This window comes from Oncorhynchus keta, chromosome 31, assembly GCF_023373465.1.
Source record: "Oncorhynchus keta strain PuntledgeMale-10-30-2019 chromosome 31, Oket_V2, whole genome shotgun sequence".
NCBI classification, from domain to species: Eukaryota; Metazoa; Chordata; class Actinopteri; order Salmoniformes; family Salmonidae; genus Oncorhynchus; species Oncorhynchus keta.
In genome coordinates, this window is record NC_068451.1 from 18,227,190 (window position 1) to 18,235,463 (window position 8,274).

Genomic DNA, 8,274 nt, shown 5'->3' on the forward strand with positions numbered 1-8,274 from the left:
ATGGGGAGCCTCGCTGCATAGCTATTTTCAGGTCTCTACAGAGATGTTTGATCAGGTTCAAGTCCGGGCTCTGGCTGGGCCGTTCAAGGACATTCATAGACTTGTCCCAAAGCCACTCCTAAGTTGTTTTGGCTGTCGGCTTAGGGTCGTTGTCCTGTTGAAAGATGAACCTTCAGCCCTAGTATGAGGTCTGGAGCGCTCTGGAGCAGGTTTTCACCAAGGATCACTCTGTACTTTGATCTGGTCATCTTTCCCTCGATCCTGACTAGTCTCCCTGTCCCTGCCTCTGAACAACATCACCTCCCTGACCAAGGCCCTTCTCCCCCGATTGCTTTGGGGGAGAAGCGCCAGGCAGCCAGCTCTAGAAATAGTGTTGGTGGTTCCAAACTTCTTCCATTGAAGAATGATGGAGGCCACTGTGTTCTTGGGGACCTTCAATGCTGCAGAAATGTTTTGGGACCCTTCCCCAGATCTGTGCCTTGACACAATTCTGTCTCAGAGTTCTACGGACAATTCCTTCAAACTCATGGCTTGGTTTTTGCATGGTCAACTGTGGGACCTTACATAGACTGGTGTGTGCCTTTCCAAATCATGTCCAATCAATAAAATTTACCATAGGTGGACTCCAATCAAGTTGTAGAAACATCTCAAGGATGATCAATGAAAACAATATGCACCTGATTTCAATTTCAAGTCTCATAGCAAAGTGTCTGAATACTTATGTAAATAAGGTATTTCTGTTTTTGTTTTGAATAAATTAGCAAAAATTTCAAAAAACGTTTTTTTTCATTGTGTCATTATGGGGTATTGTGTGTAGATTGATGAGATCCTTCTTTTAAATTCCATTTTGGAACAAGGCTGTAATGTAACAAAATCTGGAAAAAGTCAAGGGGTCTGAATGCACTGTAGCAACACCTTCCCCATTTGCATTCATATCTTTCCTGTATATGCTATAACCATGTATAGCTTTTACTGGATCATCAAAGGGATTATCTAAGTGTGTTTCAGAGATGGACAGAATATTAATGTTTTCTGATGTTAGTAAGGTGTCAATTTTATGAACCTTGTTTCTGTGAGGCTGATCTGAGGTAAACATGTCAGTGACATACAATAGTCATTTACTACATTACAAATGTCTACACTGTATTTCTGATCAATTTTATCTTATTTTAACGGACAAAAAAGTGTTTTTCTTTCAAAAACAAGGACATTTCTAAGTGACCCCAAACTTTGAACGGTAGTGTACCTTAGTCGAACCACCTGTGTTCCCTTCCCTGTAGGTAGTTAGGTATTAGGCTTCACAGCTCTTAATTTGTGTTTCACAACAGTTGTCTTAAAGAAGAATTAAAGGGATACTTCAGGATTTTGGCAATAAATCATCTTCCCCATAGTCAGAATAACTTGTGGATACCATTTTTATGTTTCCTTGTTCAGTATGCAGGAAGTTGGAGGTTGTTTTGTGAGCCAATGCTAACTAGCTTTAGCGCAATGACTGGAAGTCTATGGTATCTGCTAGCATTAGTAGATACTGTACCATAGACTTCCGGTCATTATGTTAACGCTAGTTAGCAATTGCGCTAGCGCGAGTTAGCAACTTCCTTCAAACTGCACACAGAATTAGATAAAGGGTCTCAAAATCCTGAAATATTCCTTCAACACCTATCTCTCTCAAATAATGTTTTTAATGAAACAATTTCTATTATGATTGATTGGTGACTCGTTAAGTTTATATTTATACTCTTCCCCATTCCTCATGGACATTTTTGTTGGTTTTGGGTTCAGTAAACAAGTTCTCAGATTGCAGGCGAAAAAAAACTATCTTAAAATGCCACTCCACTTTAGGCTGACGAGGCAGCTGAACAGAGCGATGGGACTGGGGGGCTAAGAAGGCAACTGTGGGGCTAATGGGCTGAGAGGGTGGGCTGAGGGGACTGGGGAGCTGACGGGCTGAGAGGGTGGGCTGAGGGGACTGGGGGCTGGGGAGCTGACGGGCTGAGAGGGTGGGCTGAGGGGACTGGGGGGCTGAGTACAAGCAGCTGGAGGTTGTCTGATTAAGACTGTTCTATTGGTGTAACTTAAGTGGGATTATTAAAGAAGGAATGTGTGGTGGCTAAAGAGCCACAGAGAGATCCATTGAATCGTTTTGTGGAGTATTCGAGATTATTATTTATGATAGATATGTTTTTTTACTCCAGAAATATGGCTGGAGAGCACATTTTGTAAAAAATGGCATAAATTAGATTCCCTCTCAGCTTTATGTTATTTATCAGCCTACTGGTCTACTGTAGTATTAGTCATAGTAAACTCAGCAAAAAAAAGATACGTCCTCTCACTGTCAACTGTGTTTATTTTCAGCAAACTTAACATGTGTAAATATTTGGATGAACATAACAAGCTCAACATAACATGCTCAAAGAGATTGAGATCTGGGCTTTTTGCTGGCCATGGCAGAACAGTGACATTCCTGTCTTGCAGGAAATCACACAGAGAATGAGCAGTATTACTGGAGGGTCATGTCAAGATGAGCCTGCAGGAAGGGTACCACATGAGGGAGGAGGATGTCTTCCCTGTAACGCACAGCGTTGAGATTGCCTGCAATGACAACAAGCTCAGTCCGATGATGCTGTGACACACGCCCCAGGCCATGACGGACCCTCCACCTCCAAACCGATCCTGCTCCAAAGTACAGGCCTCGGTGTAACGCTCATTCCTTCTACAATAAACGTGAATCCGACCATCACCCCTGGTAAGACAAAACCGTGACTCGTCAGTGAAGAGCACTTTTTGCCAGTCCTGTCTGGTCCAGTGACGGTGGGTTTGTGCGTTGTTGCCGATGATGTCTGGTGAGGACCTGCCGTACAACAGGCCTTACAAGCCCTCTGTCCAGCCTCTCTCAGCCTATTTCAGACAGTCTGAGCATTGTTGGTGGGATTGTGCGTTCCTGGTGTAACTCGGGCAGTTGTTGTTGCCATCCTGTACCTGTCCCGCAGGTGTGATGTTCGGATGTACCGATCCTGTACAGGTGTTGTTACGCGTGGTCTGAAACTGTGAGGATGATCAGCTGTCCGTCCTGTCTCCCTTTAGCGCTGTCTTAGGCGTCTCAGTACGGACATTGCAATTTATTGCCCACATCTGCAGTCCTCATGCCTCCTTGCAGCATGCCTAAGGCACATTCACGAGGATGAGCAGGGACCCTGGGCATCTTTCTTTTGGTGTTTTTCAGAGTCAGTTGAAAGGCCTCTTTAGTGTCCTAAGTTTTCATAACTGTGACCTTAATTGGCTACTGTCTGTAAGCTGTTAGTGTGTTAACGACTGCTCCACAGGTGCATGTTCATTAATTGTTTATGATTCATTGAACAAGCATGGAAAACGGTGTTTAAACCCTTTACAATGAAGATTTGTATTTGTATTTTTACAAATTATCTTTGAAAGACAGGCTCCTGAAAAAGGGATGTTTCTTGTTTTGCTGGGTTTAGTTGTACTAGGGGTGTTGAATATGTCCAAAAAGAAAACTATTGGTGGATGTGATTGGCCAGTTGGTATACAATTATGTTAAGAATCAAATTTCTTCAGGTAACATTAACTTTAATTAAGGGCTTGATTTAATCCATAATGCTGAAGTTGAGCTCCATTGTGCTATTGAAATTCTTCAGCGCTACTTATTGAATCGAGCCCTAATAAATAAATATCTTATTGGACCATATTCAACAAAAAAAGAATGTTTAGCATACTCAGCTATTACTCTGTTGAATCTGCAGCCAATATGAAACTTGTATGATATGTCTGGAGCATGTCCTCACTCACTTCACACCTTCCAGTCAATATTTGAGGAGGAAGAGAGACAGGGAGCTACACAAAGGGAGTGCATGTCAGTCAGCACTCCAGCACATTTCCATAGCTTGTGTCAGTACATTTCCAGAGTGTGTCAACACATTTCCATAGCTTGTGTCAGTACATTTCCAGTGTGTCAGCACATTTCCATAGCGTGTGTCAGTACATTTCCAGAGTGTGTTAGCACATTTCCATAGCGTGTGTCAGTACATTTCCAGAGTGTGTCAGCACATTTCCATAGAGTGTGTCAGTACATTTCCATAGAGTGTGTCAGTACATTTCCATAGCGTGTGTCAGTACATTTCCATAGAGTGTGTCAGTACATTTCCATAGAGTGTGTCAGTACATTTCCATAGAGTGTGTCAGCACATTTCCATAGAGTGTGTCAGTGCATTTCCATAGAGTGTGTCAGTACATTTCCATAGAGTGTGTCAGCACATTTCCATAGCTTGTGTCAGTACATTTCCAGAGTGTGTCAGCACATTTCCATAGAGTGTGTCAGTACATTTCCATAGCGTGTGTCAGTACATTTCCAGAGTGTGTTAGCACATTTCCATAGAGTGTGTCAGTACATTTCCAGAGTGTGTTAGCACATTTCCATAGCGTGTGTCAGTACATTTCCAGAGTGTGTTAGCACATTTCCATAGCGTGTGTCAGTACATTTCCAGAGTGTGTCAGCACATTTCCATAGAGTGTGTCAGTACATTTCCATAGAGTGTGTCAGTACATTTCCATAGAGTGTGTCAGTACATTTCCATAGAGTGTGTCAGTACATTTCCATAGCTTGTGTCAGTACATTTCCATAGAGTGTGTCAGTACATTTCCATAGAGTGTGTCAGTACATTTCCATAGAGTGTGTCAGTACATTTCCATAGCTTGTGTCAGTACATTTCCATAGAGTGTGTCAGTACATTTCCATAGCTTGTGTCAGTACATTTCCATAGAGTGTGTCAGTACATTTCCATAGAGTGTGTCAGTACATTTCCATAGAGTGTGTCAGTACATTTCCATAGCTTGTGTCAGTACATTTCCATAGAGTGTGTCAGTACATTTCCATAGAGTGTGTCAGTACATTTCCATAGAGTGTGTCAGTACATTTCCATAGCTTGTGTCAGTACATTTCCATAGAGTGTGTCAGTACATTTCCATAGAGTGTGTCAGTACATTTCCATAGAGTGTGTCAGTACATTTCCATAGAGTGTTTCAGTACATTTCCATAGAGTGTGTCAGTACATTTCCATAGAGTGTGTCAGTACATTTCCATAGCTTGTGTCAGTACATTTCCATAGAGTGTGTCAGTACATTTCCATAGAGTGTGTCAGTACATTTCCATAGCTTGTGTCAGTACATTTCCATAGAGTGTGTCAGTACATTTCCATAGCTTGTGTCAGTACATTTCCAGAGTGTGTCAGTACATTTCCATAGAGTGTGTCAGTACATTTCCATAGCGTGTGTCAGTACATTTCCAGAGTGTGTCAGTACATTTCCATAGCATTTACATTTACATTTAAGTCATTTAGCAGACGCTCTTATCCAGAGCGACTTACAAATTGGTGCATTCACCTTATGACATCCAGTGGAACAGCCACTTTACAATAGTGCATCTAAATCTTTTAGGGGGGGTGAGAAGGATTACTTTATCCTATCCTAGGTATTCCTTAAAGAGGTGGGGTTTCAGGTGTCTCCGGAAGGTGGTGATTGACTCCGCTGTCCTGGCGTCGTGAGGGAGTTTGTTTGTTAGCGTGTGTCAGTACATTTCCAGTGTGTCAGTACATTTCCAGAGTGTGTCAGTACATTTCCATAGCGTGTGTCAGTACATTTCCAGAGTGTGTCAGTACATTTCCAGAGTGTGTCAGTACATTTCCATAGCGTGTGTCAGTACATTTCCAGAGTGTGTCAGTACATTTCCATAGCGTGTGTCAGCACATTTCCATAGCGTGTGTCAGTACATTTCCAGAGTGTGTCAGTACATTTCCAGAGTGTGTCAGTACATTTCCATAGAGTGTGTCAGTACATTTCCATAGCTTGTGTCAGTACATTTCCAGAGTGTGTCAGTACATTTCCATAGAGTGTGTCAGTACATTTCCAGAGTGTGTCAGTACATTTCCATAGCGTGTGTCAGCACATTTCCATAGCGTGTGTCAGTACATTTCCAGAGTGTGTCAGTACATTTCCAGAGTGTGTCAGTACATTTCCATAGAGTGTGTCAGTACATTTCCATAGCGTGTGTCAGTACATTTCCAGAGTGTGTCAGTACATTTCCAGAGTGTGTCAGTACATTTCCATAGCGTGTGTCAGCACATTTCCATAGCGTGTGTCAGTACATTTCCAGAGTGTGTCAGTACATTTCCAGAGTGTGTCAGTACATTTCCATAGAGTGTGTCAGTACATTTCCATAGCGTGTGTCAGTACATTTCCAGAGTGTGTCAGTACATTTCCATAGAGTGTGTCAGTACATTTCCATAGCTTGTGTCAGTACATTTCCATAGCTTGTGTCAGTACATTTCCATAGAGTGTGTCAGTACATTTCCATAGCTTGTGTCAGTACATTTCCATAGCTTGTGTCAGTACATTTCCATAGCTTGTGTCAGTACATTTCCATAGCTTGTGTCAGTACATTTCCATAGCTTGTGTCAGTACATTTCCATAGAGTGTGTCAGTACATTTCCATAGCTTGTGTCAGTACATTTCCATAGAGTGTGTCAGTACATTTCCATAGCTTGTGTCAGTACATTTCCATAGCTTGTGTCAGTACATTTCCATAGCTTGTGTCAGTACATTTCCATAGCTTGTGTCAGTACATTTCCATAGTGTCAGCACATTTCCATAGAGTGTGTCAGTACATTTCCATAGCTTGTGTCAGTACATTTCCATAGCGTGTGTCAGTACATTTCCATAGAGTGTGTCAGTACATTTCCATAGTGTCAGTACATTTCCATAGTGTCAGTACATTTCCATAGTGTCAGCACATTTCCATAGCTTGTGTCAGTACATTTCCATAGCTTGTGTCAGTACATTTCCATAGCGTGTGTCATTACATTTCCATAGTGTCAGCACATTTCCATAACTTGTGTCAGTACATTTCCATAACTTGTGTCAGTACATTTCCATAGTGTCAGCACATTTCCATAACTTGTGTCAGTACATTTCCATAACTTGTGTCAGTACATTTCCATAGCGTGTGTCAGTACATTTCTGATATTGCAGAGTCACAGTGTTGACACTTCATAACAAAATAGTACTAAATGCTTTTAGTCCTATACAGATCTTGAAGAAGACTACAGATATTGCAAATATAACTAGTCTATCTCATATACACAAAATGAATTTCTACTGAAAAGGTGGACCTTGGTCATTCTATTGGAAGAACTATTGATGGCTATTGAGATTTGGGAGAAAACACTTTCCTGTTTATATTACCCTTTGATTTGCTCCACAAAAAGATTGACATTTGGATAGTGTTATTCTGTCAAAAAAACATATTTCACCTAATATTATCATTCTGTCAGAAGGAGCAAACGTTTCAATTCATAAAAAACACGTTTTTCCTATTCAAGAGGTCAAATTAAGAAAAAATGGCAATTAAAGTAACAGGGTTGACCGTAACAGGATGGACAATTGTGCACCGCCCTATGAGACTCTCAATCATGGCTGTTTGTGACACAGCCTGGATTTGAACCAGGGTGTCTGTAGTGACTCTTCTAGAACTGAGATACAGTGTCTTAGACCACTACACCACTCAGGACTGCTGTGCCACTTGGGAGCATGCTCCCTGTTCAGTATTTCTTTAAAAATATATCATTTCATAGAAATACTTTCAGCATATTAAAATTAGTCTAGTTTACAGAACAGGGTTGACCTTAAAATGTGAGACAAATGTAAATTAATCACTAATGCAAGAAAATATCTCGGGTTTACAGTGACACGGGGGGGACATTTTGGGGTTGTGTGTTAAAATCTTCAGCGAAGTCAGAAAAACATGACGTGGGCCATTTCAAAATGACAATTTTTGGCACTTTAGCAAGTATTTATTCATATAAAAATAGGATATATTACATTTTCCATGTAGTTTGTATTAAAGGGCACTTCATTTAATGTAGCAGGCTTTAAAATGTCTACTTGAAATATCAAAAATATTAGTAGAATGACCCTGTTATATTCAACCCTAAACCTCAGCTCACTAGGCTGAAGACAAAACTACATTCCAGTCTTTGACAGAGGAAAAAAAGTGCTTAACTTCAGACAAACACGCTATTTAAAGCAGGTGGTTCTTAGATGGCCCATGTCTATCCCATAGAAATATAATCTCATGCTATACTGGACGAAAATATAAATGCAACATGTAAAGTGTTGGTCCCACGTTTCATGAGCTGAAATAAACGATCCCAGATATTTTCCACATGCAAAAAAAAGCTTATTTCTCTCAAATGTGCTCAAATGTGT